Below are 16,179 nucleotides of genomic sequence, written 5' to 3'. Positions count from 1 at the left end.
GGATTTGAACTCCGGTCCTCCTGAATCCAGAGCAAGTGCTCTGTCCACTGTGCCACCTAGCTGCCCTCTACCCCACTTTAAATCCAACTGTCATGCAATTCAAGACATCATGATGTCATTGTCCTCTATGAAACAAAGGATGAACAACAACCCTTCCTAAAAGGAAGAACTGGACATAGTCCTGTAGATGTCTAAAAGATGGGCTAACACTTATTTTCTGGACACTTTGCATGACTTAAAGCCTAAGAGCTTATTTTTTTTAAGCTGACTATACTTTAAAATTACCTATCTTGGGGGCAGCTAGATGGCTCAGTGGATAAAGCACTGGCCCTGGATTCAGGAGGACCTGAGGTCAAATCAGGCCTCAGACATTTGACACTTACTAGTCGTGTGACCTTGGGCAAGTTACTTAACCCTCATTGTCCCCCCCCAAAAAAAATTACCTATCTTTTTTCACAGGGTCATTATATATACTATTTCATTTGCTTATCAGATACAGAGTGAAGTTAAGTGACTTGTTCAACAGCCTATAGTTAGTGATAAAGCCAAAAGTAGAACCCATTAATTTAATCTAGTGATTCAAGGTAGATAATGGGGAAAAAGAGGAAATGGGAGAGATCATAGATTAAGAGCCAGAAGGGAACTCGGAGGGCATCTAGTCCAGCTCTATCCTATTATAGCTGAGAAAACAGAGGCTTAAAAATGTAAATAATTGGCCCAGGTTATATGTCAGACAGCTAGATTTTGCACCCAGTTTTCTGACAAATGGAATTTGATCTCAGGTCTTAATCTCATTCCAAAACTCTTGTCAAAGCTGTGATGCTTCTAGAAATAAGAAGCAACCTACTCTCTTGTCTAGTTCAAATTCTGGGTTAAAGTTTACATCTTCTATTGCAACTCAAAAGAGAGAATAATTTTGAATTCCTTTACAATTTTGTGATGCCTAAATTGTTTTAAATTTTAGGCTGGGGTTCACATATTACTTCTTTCCCACGGTAAGGAGGGAGACACACATGACAAAACTCAGCCATGGAATTTATAATAAATACAGATGTTATACCTTCTTATGCACAAACTAGTCTAACTCCATTATGCAATTTATTATGCATACTTATAATAGTCATGAAATAATGTGAGTACTCCAACTAAATTTGATCTCTTTTTTTATCTGGATATTTTCAAAATAATGCAATCCTTGGTGGGGTTGTTTTTTATTATGGTAACAAATGCTCCAATCCTAAAAACAAAAAATAATAATGCAAATCCATATGGCCATTAGCCCATCCTTCACAAGGAAAATTAATAGCAAACATGCCTATGTACAAGGATTGTGCAATGTTTGAGAAATTGTTTCACATGGAGGCATAGTTTAAGTTTTCAGTGAAAGAAAGGAATTTACTTAAAATCCTGCCATAAAATCCTCTTTAAAATAATGTCAGAGGCCATTGCTCTCATTTAAAATGAATTTTCTCTAACTAGAAAATGTCAGTATGTTCAAATACAACAGTATGTGAGGAAAAAGACATCCGCAGCCAACATATTGGCAGTCTTTTTTTTTTTCAAAGAACACAAGGAAAATAAGATTCTAAACGTAAGACCCATGAGAAAACCTACTTTAGTTCCCTGAAAAAAAATCAATAACTTTTGGGGAAGGATTAAGTCATATCATGAGCTTCTATATGACTGGTTGTTATGATATAAAAGCATGTCAGAAGTAGCAGGATCTAGGCGAGGGAGGCAGAATCTATTAGGAAAGCCATTCATTTCTTTTCATTATTGGCATAACTTCCATAACAAAAGATGCAAAATTGTCAAATTAGTTTGTTTCCCTCACAAATTTGCTGAAAGTTGGTCCTTGCCCAAGAAGCCTGGTAATGTCCCACCTGTAGCGCATTAATACAGTGTACGGAATGGCAGATTTATGACTTGTTCCAAAGACAAGCATGCAACGATCTATTTTCCTTTTACTGAGAAAGCCCCTGCATGAGATGAACTAATACATTATTGTAGCCCAACGTACTTGTTAGCTACTTTCCTTTCCTGAATTAAAAAATTGAATTATATACTCAGCCTAGTTACTGAACCTGTAAAGTTTATTAAAGTTTATCGACCATGTGTACACACTTCAGGATTTAGGTTCAATTGCTTCTCTCAAGCTGGAACATTGAATTAAGATGCAGTGCCTTGCTGTGGCTCTCATGGACTCCAACTGAGCTACAGGTAGCAAAAGTCTCCTTCAATTAGACGTAATCATCACTCACAGTCAATAATTGTGCTAAAGGCTGCTTTCAAATCTGTGAGGGATTCGCATTTAATGTACTGATTCAGCTTGTCTGAGCCAAATTCACTGTGTACTGAAACCAAAGCAATTTAGTTCTTGCCTACGGCCCTTTTGGCAGTTCATCTAGTACTGAGCACTGTAAGGACTGTGAGATACAATTTAATCTGAGACATCTGTGCACAGACAGGACCTTTTCCTTAACAGAGAAAGACTAAGTAATGGCTAAGCTGTAGTTTTATGTGAAGAACCAGGCCTTATCTCTCCCCTGAAAAATAAAGCATTTAAGATATAGTAAAAAGCCAAACCAAAAAAAAAAAAAAAATTCCTTGGGTTTATGAAATGCACACTGAGTCTACTAACAGCTTTCCTGGCTCCAGACCACATAAAGTACTTGAGCCATGATCCCTGGATTAACCATTTAAAGATATTACACTTATCACCAGCTGCAGCTGACGGTGGAGATCTTTATTAAATATGAAAGGGAAATGTCCCGTGCTTTGTGATTTCGCAGAAATATCAAAATTTCCTTTATACAGGCTTCCTGCGTTGTGATTTGACTGGGAAAGTGCTCTAATGTGTATCTGCTATCTCTCGATGGATTCCAAAAAGACCTTCCTTCTATGGCATATGAAAGAGTTGAAATTCTTATACTTATCATATAATGCGCCCTGAGATGTCTTGAAACTGCCTGAGCAAAAGTAGACTTTATAAGATCATCTGCCAATTGTTAAAGTGACAGGATGATTGGTTACTGAGTCACCTGACTAAATCTATAATTGTTTAAAAGTGGCTCTATTGTCCCTCCTGGTACTGACACAATAGAATTTTCTTTTCATTGGGTAAAATGATATGATGTGCTTAAAATAAAACATTTGCAAACAACGATTCAATTTTTCTGATTCTGGAAGCAATGGCATTATTTTCTATAAAAGAATAGGAGGATAGGTTTGCAAGGAAGGAGGGGAGATGTGACATTTATCCCTAAAATTGAGAAACATGGATGACACAGAAAATAATAGCACTACTCTGATAATAATCATAAATAGCATAGTCTAAATAGCAACACTGTAGGTAATATTTATACAGTGCTTTACACTGCTCTTAGAAATGCCCAATCATAGAAGAACACATCACTTTTTTCGACATTCACTGCCAATGAAGATGTGGACTTTGGCAAGAGTAATCTTAATGACTGCCAGAAATAGATCCAGGGAGAGAAAAAAAAAAAAGAGCCAAGAACAGATGATTGGTCTTATCCAAGGTTGGGTCTACATAATACATACTGAAGGAGAGATTTGGTGATTGTTTACTTAATGGGAACAATATATATAGTTAAACTGGATGATTAAGATCCCAAAAGGAATTCATTTAAGTTCAAATTATTCCAGTTCCGGGCATTTATACAGTTAAACTATTCAAGTTTGACGGGCTCAACCTGGCCAATTTAGGCTTTGAAAATGCACTTTAGGAGCTGAATCATCTATTTTTGTTGTCTATATTCATCAAAGTAACTAGGTAATTGCCAAATCTCCACTTTATTGTATGATACAAAGGCCATTGACATATCTATTAGGTTTTGAATAGGGGCTATTTAGAAAATAACTGTATTTATGGAAATAATTTCATTATCCAAATAATGCCCCTAAAATTATGTATATTTCTGTTACAATACAATTTTTTAGAATGTGCTCAAGAAATAGAGGGCCACAGAGTTGGAAAAGAGGCAGATTCCTCAAACTTTTGATTCTCCCAAGTAGTGAAGGGGCTTCTTGGGTGGTAGTTTTTGTTTATAAGTTATTATAAATCGGGTCCACCTTCATCAATCAACCAATTAATCATTGAGGAAACTATGGTATGACAGAAAAGTACTGGATTTAGAGATAGAAACTTGGATTTAACTTCAAGATCTCTCATTTACTAGCTGTATGATTTAGGCAAGTCATAAACTAAGTTTCATTTTCCTCATCTGAAAAATGGGGGTAGTACTGCTTAGAATACCTTTGTGAGGATCATATGTGAAAACGTATGTAAGGTCTACATCTTCTCTAATTCTTCCCCCACATAACTGACCAAGTTATATTCTTAAAGCACAGATCTGATGGTAGCTCATAAAAACTTTCTACCAAAACTTAACAGGGGTGTAATCTGTAACTTTAGACAGAGCAAAACTAATTATCAAACCATGAATCTTTTCACAGCATCAGAAAACCTAGAAGATGGTCCTTCACATTTTGGATGAATTCACCATGAAGAATTTATTTATGAGAGGACATGAACAATCGTTGGTCAGGATAAGAAAATAGGGATAGATTAAAATTTGAACCTGTGTGTGAAAAAATGCCCTCACTGATGTTATTGCAGAGCCAATGAAATATTGAAATATGGTATCCAGTCCTATTAATATCCTGGTGTTCCTCCTCCAAACAGACAAGTTTATCAATATCCTTTAAATGTGGCACCCAGTATGGAGAACAATATACCAGATTGCATTGCATTGTGGCAGAGTATATGCAAATTATCATTTCCCCACTTCTGTGGATTATGCCTCTTTTAATACAGCCTAAGATTTTATTATTGTAATTGTTATAATATTGTTGTTATTATTAACATTTTAACAAACCACTGGCTTGCAGTCTATTACAACTCTCAATTCTTTTTAACACAAACTGTTGGCCAGCCTCATTTCCCCCACCTTGTACTTGTGAAGCCAATTTTTGGAACCTAAATTTGAGACTTCATATTTATTCCTATTAAATTTCACTCCATTACTCATTTCATTGTTCCAGACTGTTGAGATCTTTTCACAATCTGATTCTCATCTAAACCTTTAGCTATACCATTTGCTTAATTTCATCATTGAATATGATAAGAACAGAATCTATACTTTCTCCCATTATTGATCAAAAATATTAGATAAATAGAATGGAGAACAGATTCCTAATGGTCTCCTTAGAGATCTCCTTTTCAAGTTTACTTCAATCCCATTAATAACTAATATTTGAGTACATTCATTCTACTAATCAAATTAACCTTGCTGTATGGATAGCTACACTAATCCACTGACAAAATTAACAAGAAAGACCTGGCATTCTAATTCCCCTCTCCTTGCCTTCACAAAACCTATCCTTGAAGACTAGAATGCTCTCCCTCTTTTCTTCTTCATTTAAAGGATTGTTTATCTCTTTTCAAGGCTCAGAGAGGGTGACATAAAGCATGGCTTTTCTTGATTCTTTATCCACTCTAACCCCACCCCTTTCTCAATGCTCTCCCCTCCTCTCACTACCATATATTTAGTTGTTGGTAGACATCATGTATACCCCCCAGTTGAAAGTGTTTGTTCAGGGCAAGGACTCTTTTCTGTTTTTTCTTTGCATCCTAGCACCTAACAGAGTGCCATGCACATGTTTGTTTTCATTTTTCAGTCATTTCAGTCTTTTCTTTTTTTTCCTTTCAAAGCATTTATTCATTCACAAATTTGATAAGCATTCCATCTGTGCCTTCATCCAAGTTGATAACAAAAATGTTGACTAGGAGAGGTCCAAGGCCAGAGCCATAGGCAAATTCCTTCCAGATTAGCATCAATCTTTTAGTGGACCTAATACTAACATGAGAGGTACATAGTGATCAGAGCTTCTTATTTTTTTTTAAATAATAAACGTTGCAGTGATTTCTAATTCTTCATGAATCTGTTTTGGAATTTTTTTTGGTGGGGGGCAAAGATACTGGCATAGTTTGTCATTTCCTTCTCCAGCTCATTTTACAGATGAGGAACCAAGAAAAACAGCGTTAAATGAGTTGCCCAGGTTCGTACAGCTAGTAAGTGTATGAGGTCAGATTTGAACTCAGGAAGATGAGTCTTCCTGACTCCAGGCCTGGCACTCTATCTACCTAGCTCCCCTAAGTACTGAAAAATGTTGAATTAAATCCAGCTGTACTCAGTCTACAGCATTGTCCTGATCTACCAACCTAGTGAACCTGTCTTATAAAATGTAAATGTTTCTACTTCTAAGGAACACCAAATGGCGGTTGACAGTGGTGGGGCAGGAGGAGCTGGAGGCCCTGGGGGCCCCAGAGTTGGAGGCTGAGGGGGCTTCCACAGTGGCTTCGCAGTGGGGTCCAAAGTCAAGGTCGGGGCTGTGGTTGAGGTTAGGGTTGAGGCCTCGGGGCCCGAGGAGAGAAAGGCCGAGGATAAGGAATGGGTTCCTGTCACCAAGCTGGGCCAGCTAGTCAAGGACATGAAGATCAAGTCTTTGGAGGAGATCTATCTTTTCTCCCTTCCTATTAAGGAATCTGAGATTGTAGATTTCTTCCTGGGGTCTCCACTGAAGGATGAGGTTCTGAAGATCATGCCTGTTCAGAAATAGACTACAGCCAGACAAATTACCAGGTTCAAGGCTTTTGTAGCCATTGGTGACTACAATGGGCATGTTGGATTGGGTGTTAAGTGCTCCAAGGAAGTAGCCACAGCTATTTGTGATGCTATCAATCTGTCCAAGCTGTCCATCATTCCCGTGAGACATGGCTACTAGGGGAATAAGATTGGCAAGCCTCACACTATGCCCTGGAAGGTCACTGGGCACTGTGGATCAGTTTTGGTGTGCCTGATCCCCACCCCCTGAGGTAATGGCATTGTCTCAGGTCCTGTGCCTAAGAAGCTCCTGATGATGGATGGAATTGATGACTGACACACTTCTGTTTGTTTTAGTTTTTGTTTTTGCAGGGCAATGAGGGTTAAGTGACAGCTAGTAAATGTCAAGTGTCTGAGGTCGGATTTGAACTCAGGTCCTCCTGAATCCAGGGCCAGTGCTTTATCCACTGTGCCACCTCGCTGCCCAACTGCTACACTTCTTCAAGGGGCTGTACTGCTACTCTGGGCAACTTTGCTAAAGCTACCTTCAATGCCACCTCCAAAACATACAGCTACCTAACCCCAGACCTATGGAAGGAGACTATGTTTACTAAGTCTCCCTATCAGGAATTCACCAACTATTTTGTGAAGACTCACACTCAGGGGTCTGTACTGAGGACCCAAGCAGCTGCTGTGGCAACCACATAAGATTTTTTTAAAACAATGAATAAACTGAACTATGCCTCCTAAAAAAAAAATGGAAGTGCTTATTTAGCATAACTTGACTACCCATTCTAAATCCTCAAAAACTGTCCTTTTAAAAATATGTTTAAAAAGCCATTTTCCAATAGCTGTGTCTAAAGGCGATGGGGGGATGTTAAGAAGACTTGCATAGTAATAACAAATATATACAAGAATTATACAAATCACTAAAAATAAAATGAATTACAAATTTGAAGCCTTACTTTATACCTTACAAACAGGGTAAGATTATGAAAAGAAAAGGATGTTGAAGGGGTTGTTTAATAAAGGCCAACCAAGGTATTTTTAATTGAGTTGTGAATTTTTCTCATTATTCAGTAAACCAATTTAAAATTATATAAAAATGTGACAAAAATTCTCATACTCTTTGATCCATTGCTAAGCATTTCCTTTCAGCTATGTGGCAAAGTGAGCAAAAGTGATGGGCCTGGAGTCAAAAAAAGACCCGAGTTCAAATTCAATCACAGACACTTACTAGGTGTGTCACCCTGGGCAAGTCATTTAACCCTATTTGCTTCAATTTCCTCATCTGTAAAATGAGCTGGAAAAGGAAATGGCAATCCACTCCAGCATCTCTGCAAAGAAAACCCCAAATAGTATCACAAAGAATCAGTCACAGCTGAAAAAATGGCTGAACAATAATAACAAATGCTATTGTGGCATAGATAGACTGACAGAGATAGTGGCAAATTCTGTATTACACTATAAAAAATGTGTATTTTACAATTCTATCCAAATGAATAATTTGTTAAATCTAAGATTTGAATTTATAAAATTCTAATATACAATATTTATAATTGTGGTAGAGAAATGAAGGTCAGAAGGGAGAGTCAGGCAGTATCTTAACACTCTCTTATCATCTTGCCCTCTTGTAATCTCTGGTTCCATTCAAGACTCAGTTTATATGCCACCTCCTCCATGAGGCTCTTCTTCTTCTTCTTCTTCTTCTTCTTCTTCTTCTTCTTCTTCTTCTTCTTCTTCTTCTTCTTCTTCTTCTTCTTCTTCACAATGAGGGTTAAATGACTTGCCCAGGGTCACACAGCTAGTAAGTGTCAAGTGTCTGAGGTTGGATTTGAACTCAGGTCTGCTTGAATCCAGGACTGGTGCTTTATCCACTGAGCCACCTAGGTGCCCCTAATGAGGCTCTTCTTAATCCCCATGGTTGTTAATTCTTCTCCCTCCCTCCCTGAAATTATTTTATATTGCATTTACTTTTCAGGGATTGCTACTGGATCTATGATTTCATGGGTACAGGGAACTAGCAAATGAAGAAACTATTTTTGCCACTTTAGGTTAGCACCAGAGTAGCCTATAACACTGAAGATCATGGACTTGCCAAGGAGTCACATAGATGGTATATATCAGAAGAGGGATTTGAACTCAAGTCTTCCTGGATCCAAGACCAGTTCTTTATCCACTCTGTCAGGCAGCCCCTATGTATTTCATATATTATTTTAAACTGTTCCACAAAACTTCCTAAGTCAGGCAGAATTACAACTATCCATATATGGGTTTCCCCAAGGAGACTATAAGCTCATTGAAGGAAGGACCAGGGCTGTTTCACTGTTATCTTGGTATCTCTGGAATATGTCTGGAATATAGTAAGTACTTGTTAATTGATTGTTGAATTAAATCAAATCAAAGTGAACATTTTAGCGCTGTATCTCCCAACAGGGACCAGGGCCTGCTTGGGTGCTGGTTACACCTTCATTTTCTGTTGTGACAAGCTCTATCTTGGCCAGTTAAAGTAATAATTCTCAGTGACCTCTTAAATCTTCTGTTCTCCTCAGGAATGGAATTACTGTATGAATTTTTGACACAAGACCCTAGACATTGGATTCAAGCATTAAGCCTTCTGTAAAGCCATCACTGATATCTCCTTCTCTGAATATATTTTTGTACTTCTTGTGTGTGAGGAAGTTTTTGTTGTTGTTCAGATATTTTCAGTCATATCCAACTCTTTATGATGCCATTTGAAGGTTTCTTGGCAAAGATCCTATAGTGGTTTGCTGTTTTCTTCTCCAGCTCATTTTACAAATAAGGAACTGAGGTAAACAGAGTTAAGCGACTTGCCCAGGGTCACAGAGCGAGGATGTGTTTGAGGCCAGATTTGAACTCGGATAGAAAAGTGTCCATGACTCCAGGCCCAGCATTATATTCACTGTACCACCTAGATGTCTGACCTTAGCATGTTACATGGGAAAGAGCACTGCACTCCAAGTCAGAAGACCTGGGTTCAGTTTCTATCTCAGCTACTTTCTACTTTTCTACTCTTAGATAATAATAACTTACATTATTACAGTAGTGGGTTAAGGTTTGCAGACTGCTTTACAAATATTAGGTCAGCAGGGTGGTGCAGTGAATAGAATGCTAGCCATGGAGTCAGGAGGACCTGAATTCAAATCCAAACTCGAATGGATACTTACTAGCTGTGTGAAAGTGGGCAAGGTGTTTAACCCTGTTTGCCTCAGGTTCCTCATCTGTAAAATGAACTGGAGAAGGCTATAGGAAACCACTCTAGGATCTTTGCCACAAAAATCCCAAGAGGAGTCATAATAAATTGGATACAACTAAAAACAACTGAACAACAAATTAAAAATATTATGTGGGGGGCATCTAGGTGGCTCAGTGGATAAAGCACTGGCCCTGGATTCAAGAGGACCTGAGTTCAAATCTGGCCTCAGACACTTGACACTTAGTAGCTGTGTGGTCCTGGGCATGTCAATTAACCCTCATTGCCCCACGCAAAAAAAAAAATTAAAAAATATTGTGTGATTTTATGCTCGCGACCTGGAAATAGGTGCCATGATTAAACTATTTTACATACAAGGAAACTGTGGCAGATAAAGTGCTAGTAATTTGTCCAGGGTCACATTACTGGTAAGTGTCTGAAGCTATATTTGAACTTGGATATTCCTGATGCTAGTCAGCTAGGTGGTAAAATGGACAGAATACTGGGCCTTGAATCAGGAAGATCTGAGTTCAAGTGTAGCCTCAGACACTAGCTATGTGACCTTGGGCAAGTCACTTAACCACTAGTTGCCTCTCAGTTCCTCATCTGTAAAATGGGGACACATTGGAGAAGGAAATGGAAAAGCATTCCTGTATCTTTGCCAAGAAAACCCTATGGACGAAGCCCATTGAAACATGCAGGATTGGAAATGACTGAATAAAAACAATAGCTTCCTGATTCCAGGACCTTTGCTCTATCCAGGCTTAGACTAGATTATCTCTAAAGGCCCTTCCAAATCCAAATCTGTGTTCTTATGTCTCTTGACCTCACCTCACCTGCCCATTTCATTTGGTTCCATCTGCAATGCTGTTCCACTCACCCCCCAAAATCATTTCCCCCTGCATTGAGTTGTTAGACAGAGAACTGGGAGTCATACCACGTAACTGGAAAAATTAAAATTCCAAGAAAATGTGATTTACTCCCAGCAAATTACTATCACATCGCTTAAGAGTTTTCTGGACTACTAATTTTTATTACAGGGCTCATTTTGGTCTTTATCTTCTCATTTTAAGAGCTGGTGACAGTTGGTTGTGAGGTACTGCGTGGAAAAAGATAACTTGAACTGCATTATCAACTTCATTTCTCTTAATATGGATTTTATTAATCTAGCAATAATGTGTGACCTTTTGATAATTTACTGGGCTGTTAATGACAAGCTGGAGAAGTTTGAGTCCCTGACGTAAAGCTACTCGCCCTTAGAACTTCATCCAGTCAAAAACATTAAAGGGATCGTTCATTAAACCCTCCTCTGGAGACATAGACTGAGAGGTTATATGGTCTTTTCGTGTATGTTTCTTCCTGAGAAATAAGGAGCAGCATAATGATAAGAAAGAACAACAACTAATATTTAAGGAGTTGGCTACCATTTGTTGAGTTTTAAGTAAGGACAGACTGCTCAGTAGGCTAGAAATTTGGCAAATTTTCTCATTTGGAATTTAAGAAAATGATTAAAATATATATAGGCAATTTTTTTTTAAAAAGTGAGAGAGTAGACTGAGCATCCTTCAAATAAAACCCCACAAAATAGATTAGTGTGTCTATTGTCTGGAACTGTTTTCAAAATCTGATATTGAAATTTATGTACTTTTTAGGATGAGCTACAAGCGAATCAGGTGAGTAGGTGGCACAATAGATAGAATTGAAGATCTACAGTCAGGAGGATTCATCTTTCTGAGTTCAAATCTGTCTTCAAGAAAATTAGTAGCTGTTTAACCTGGACAAGTCACTTCACCTTGTTTGCCTTGGCTTTCTCATTTGTAAAATAAGCTGGAAAAGGAAATATCAAACCACTCCAGTATGTTTGCCAAGAAAGCCCCAAATGGAGTCATGAAGAGTCAAGTATTACTGAAAAATGACTGAACAAAACAATTGCATAACTGCAAGAACTTGAGTCCAAACTTCAGTGAACCTTTCAGAGCTGTTATGTTGACAGGAGACAGTTAAAATGACCTGGTTGATGAACTTGGGGGTGTGGGAGGAGGTATTGACTCCCTAGAATATTTATGGAATACATAATTGTTACCAGCTCCTCTCACTGTCATAAGAAAGATGCAATGGGGGAAAGTGGGCATCAGTGACCTAAAGTTCTCCAGAACTAAAAAAGAAGTTATACTTTGAGTGATTATTTGGGGAGAGGGAGGGCATTATAGATTTTTCCTTTCCTCGGTATTAGGAAATTTCAGTCAGGAATTCTGACAAAGGAGATTAGCAATTGTTCTGTAATTTTCAATCTTACAGACCTGATGGGGGCACAGAGATCTTGTGACTTGTCCAGGGTCACACAAACAGGGTGTCTGAGAGGTGATCCCTGAACCCAGGTCTTCCTTATTCGAGTTTGGCTCTATTCCACTCTGTATCTGAGTCCTATCATATTTAATATTTTTTTATCCTTTTACTAGCTGACAGCATATCTTCTCTTAGGCTTTGGGACTCTGGGCATGGCTGATTTATAGAGATAACTCATAATAACCTCAGGAAAAGATTAATAGAATTATTCACACTTTTCTAATAATTCACATGAAGCACAGATGCTCGGATATAGCTCACTCAGCAAGGTAGTCACTGAGCTGGTCTATAGAATACTTTAAACTACCAAGTCAGTTATTGATATCTTGTCATCTAGATTCAGTTTCTGGGGTGTTGTTGTTTGTTTTTTAATGAAGTCAATGAAGCATTATTTCAGGTGTAGAAAATAAAATTGAAATTCATGAGTGTTGAAACCTAGATGTTTCTGTGATTACTATCATTTCCTGGTGGAGAAATACTGTTTTTGAAATTGTTTTGACCCTTGCATCAGACATTCCAGGAAACATGGGAACATAGAGGAACACCTGGGTACTATCCCTGAGAAATGCTTTTGCCCTTCTGGGCATCATTGGCAAGGCTACCTCTACCTCATAAGCATCATTACCATGGTTACATCTGTACCATGGCCCACTTTGCCTTACTTGGGAGAGTATAGGTGATTTTATGAGGTATATCTGCTTAATATCTGTGGAAGAGAGAAGGAAAAAAAATGAAAGATAAGTCAAAATAAAGAACCTTTCTGGCTAGAGAGTAAACCATTCATTTTAACTTACAGTTTAGAATATCTACAATGCTTTCACTTCATTCCCCAAGGCCTTCCCTTTTCCAAATTGTCTAGGCCAAGACTGTAAAAACAGCCATACCACCTGACTCTGCTGATCTCCTTCCCTCCGTTGGATTTCCTCTCCATCTCTGCCTGTTAACAACCTCTTCCTCTAGGGCCTAGCCTATGTGTCACTTCCTCTATTATCCGATACTCTTCGCTCTTTAATAATTTTCTAACTGGAATTTTAGTTACTTGGTTATGTATCCACATCCTCATCATGGTGTCTGGCACATAGTAAGTACTTGAGAATTGCTTCTTTTTTAATTTAATTCCATCCTCTTCTTGATTGTAAGGTTTCTCAGAACACAGACAGTGTCATTTCTCAGGACAGAGTCCCCATTGTCCGTAACAGTGCCTTGCGCATAGTGGGTACTTGTGTCAATTTAAATGATATCTACATACACAAGCTTGTCTGGCAGCATTCAGTTTTTCAAAAGTGTTTAAATTGAATAAAGAGATATTTATTGGTCTGTGTGATGACAAATAACCAGTTTTATTAAATTTTTCACTGGGTTGTTTTAGGATCTTGTAGATAAAGCCAGAAGATATTGGATCCCTGATAAAAACCAAGCTCTATGCTAGCTTAATTTTCATTCGTTTTGCTTCAGCCTCCTGTTTTTATGATTAATTTCTTCATTAACAGTTCATTTTTCATATGGGAGCCCTCCTGTGGCCAAAATAATACCTGTAACATTCCATGAATATGAACCAAATATCTGAGGCCTGCTACACTGACTATCTATTTTTAGAAGTAGTGGGTTTAAATGATACCTTTATTTAAATTCTTCAGGACACTTCCCTGTCAGTATCATGACAAGGATAACATTTTACTACAGCTCCTTATCAGCTTTAAAATTACCCAGCTAATAGAAATATTTTAAATAAATGTGCAGTAGAAGCAATGAATCACATTCCATATTGCATCTTATTTCAATATTATGTGGCATAGATGTAGAACTTCTCATGAAATAAGGGCACATCTGATTTGATCCCCCCACCCCCTGACACACACACACATACTTACACAGGTATAAGTAAATGGTGCTGTTTATTGAGTGAAGGCAGGATCAAAAAGATGGCATTGTTCAGCTTCCAGAATTAATTTATTTCAAACTTTGAGTCAGGAAAATAGAGGTTCAAACCCTACTTCTTGGCTTTTGTCTTAGTTTTCACATGTATAAAATGGGGATAATAAAAGTTGCATTGCCTACCTCATAGAATTGTGCATTTCAAAAGGGAAAACCTATCTCCAGTGCTTTTCAAACTTAAAAGACTGTGTCAGTGTAAGTAATTATTGTTAATATGCTATTTTATTATTATGTGATCTTAAGCTGGATAACTAATTGAACCTATTGTTTTCTCCTTAGAGAATGAGGGAAATGATCATTGATACTAGTCTTCCCCTACCTAAATCTTTTTTTTTTTGTCCAAAGTAATCAATCACTGTGCTATTGTTATCAAGGACATCTAACAAGTATTTTTGGTTTGTTTGTTTGGTTTGGTTTTTTGTGGGGCAATGAGGGTTAAGTGACTTGTCCAGGGTCACACAGATAGTAAGTTTCAAGTGTCTGAGGCCCTATTTAAACTCAGGTCCTCCTGAATCCAGGGCCGGTGCTTGATCCACTGCACTACCTAGCTGCTCCCATAACAAGTATTTTTTTAAAGATATTCAATCTGTGTGCAAACACTTTACATTGGTCTAAGTTTTCTAAACATGCAAAGTTATGTTATAGTTAACCCAAATTATTGTTAATAGCAGTATTGACAAGAAAAATGCTAATTTATTTTTTCAAAGAACTTAAAAGTGAAACACTATGTAGATAAGGTGCTTTATTTCATATTATTGCTATTTTTACTTGTTGAGGTGTTAGGGGCTTGAATACACAGGTGTCCAACAATCTATTTGAAGTTACTACTAACTCTGAAGCCTATGGATTTCCTCAGAATTTGAAGAACCAACTGGGTTGTAGAATATCATAGACTTAGCTGTAGAGGGGACCTTAGAGGTCATCTAGTGCAAACCTCTCATTTTACAAATGAGGAAAATGAGGTCAGATAGGTTTGGGCATTTGCTGAAAGTCACACGGTAAGTAATGAAACTTAGACTGAGGAAGATATTTTGGTGACGGAAGTTAGAAGTGGATAAAGAGAAAGGAAATGAGACCCTAGGAGAATTAAAAAAAAATCTTAGGTACAGAATAAGAAGTAATTAGAAAGCTGAAAATCACCCTCACACACACACACACACACACACACACACACACACACGCACACAAATGCACACAAATTGCTTCTAGACAAATGATTTAATTAATACAACACATATAAATATTTTATTTAAGCTCTCTAATTACTACAAAGCATTAGAAAAATACTGTCCAAATGAATAATTTGTTAAGAATGGTAGCACATATTCATATTTATGAAGTGTTAAAATATCTTTTCATAACTAGAATAGGTAAATGGAGGGTCAAGGAGATATTGAGGGAATAAAGAAAAGAAAGCAAAGAGACATAGTTCAGGGCCATGGCTGAGAAGTGGTGGTATAATCAGACTAAGAGGTCAGAAATAGTAGTTTGAAAATATTAAGCCTATCGCACTGAGGTCCAGCTGTATCATTAGCTGTACCATTATTGCACATTTAATTTCCATGATACCACCTATCAGTAACAATACCATTACTAGGCCTAGAGAGTTGGGAGCATCTGACCTTTGGGTTAACTATAATTGGAGCATCCTTTAATTAGGGAAAGTATCAGCTGATTATAATGTGCAGTAAGATCATTATCATTTAGGTCAGCTCTCACTAATTGATGTTTGTATAGCATAGGTTTGGGGATTACAATTCACAAAGTTAAGTGAACCTTTGTCCCACTACAAAACAAACGAGGTTGAGGTGAGCCTGAATGTTCTGGGGCAGCTGAATTGCACCAAGGGGGCACTGCTGAATGTATACAACCCCATTGCTTAGTGTTGGCAAAATTATTTCTCTTCAGATGGCTGATATTTTTTTCAATTCACCTGATACTTTCCGTTGAGGAATGCCAGACATAGAGAAAAATAGATAAGATTTGAGATCCTGTAAAATCCTAACCAACTAAAGCATGGTTTCTCAGAAAATATTCAGGGATGATAAGTAACTA

At 37.7% G+C, this 16,179-nt stretch overlaps 1 pseudogene; it reads left to right on the top strand.

Annotated features, from left to right (window-relative positions):
* Positions 1-6,300: 6,300 nt before the first annotated feature.
* On the top strand, positions 6,301-7,337 carry LOC122748911 (annotated as a pseudogene).
* Positions 7,338-16,179: the final 8,842 nt, after the last annotated feature.

This window comes from Dromiciops gliroides, chromosome 1, assembly GCF_019393635.1.
Source record: "Dromiciops gliroides isolate mDroGli1 chromosome 1, mDroGli1.pri, whole genome shotgun sequence".
NCBI lineage: Eukaryota > Metazoa > Chordata > Mammalia > Microbiotheria > Microbiotheriidae > Dromiciops > Dromiciops gliroides.
The sequence above is the reverse complement of the archived record's forward strand: the minus strand, read 5'-3'. Positions and strand labels throughout refer to the sequence as shown.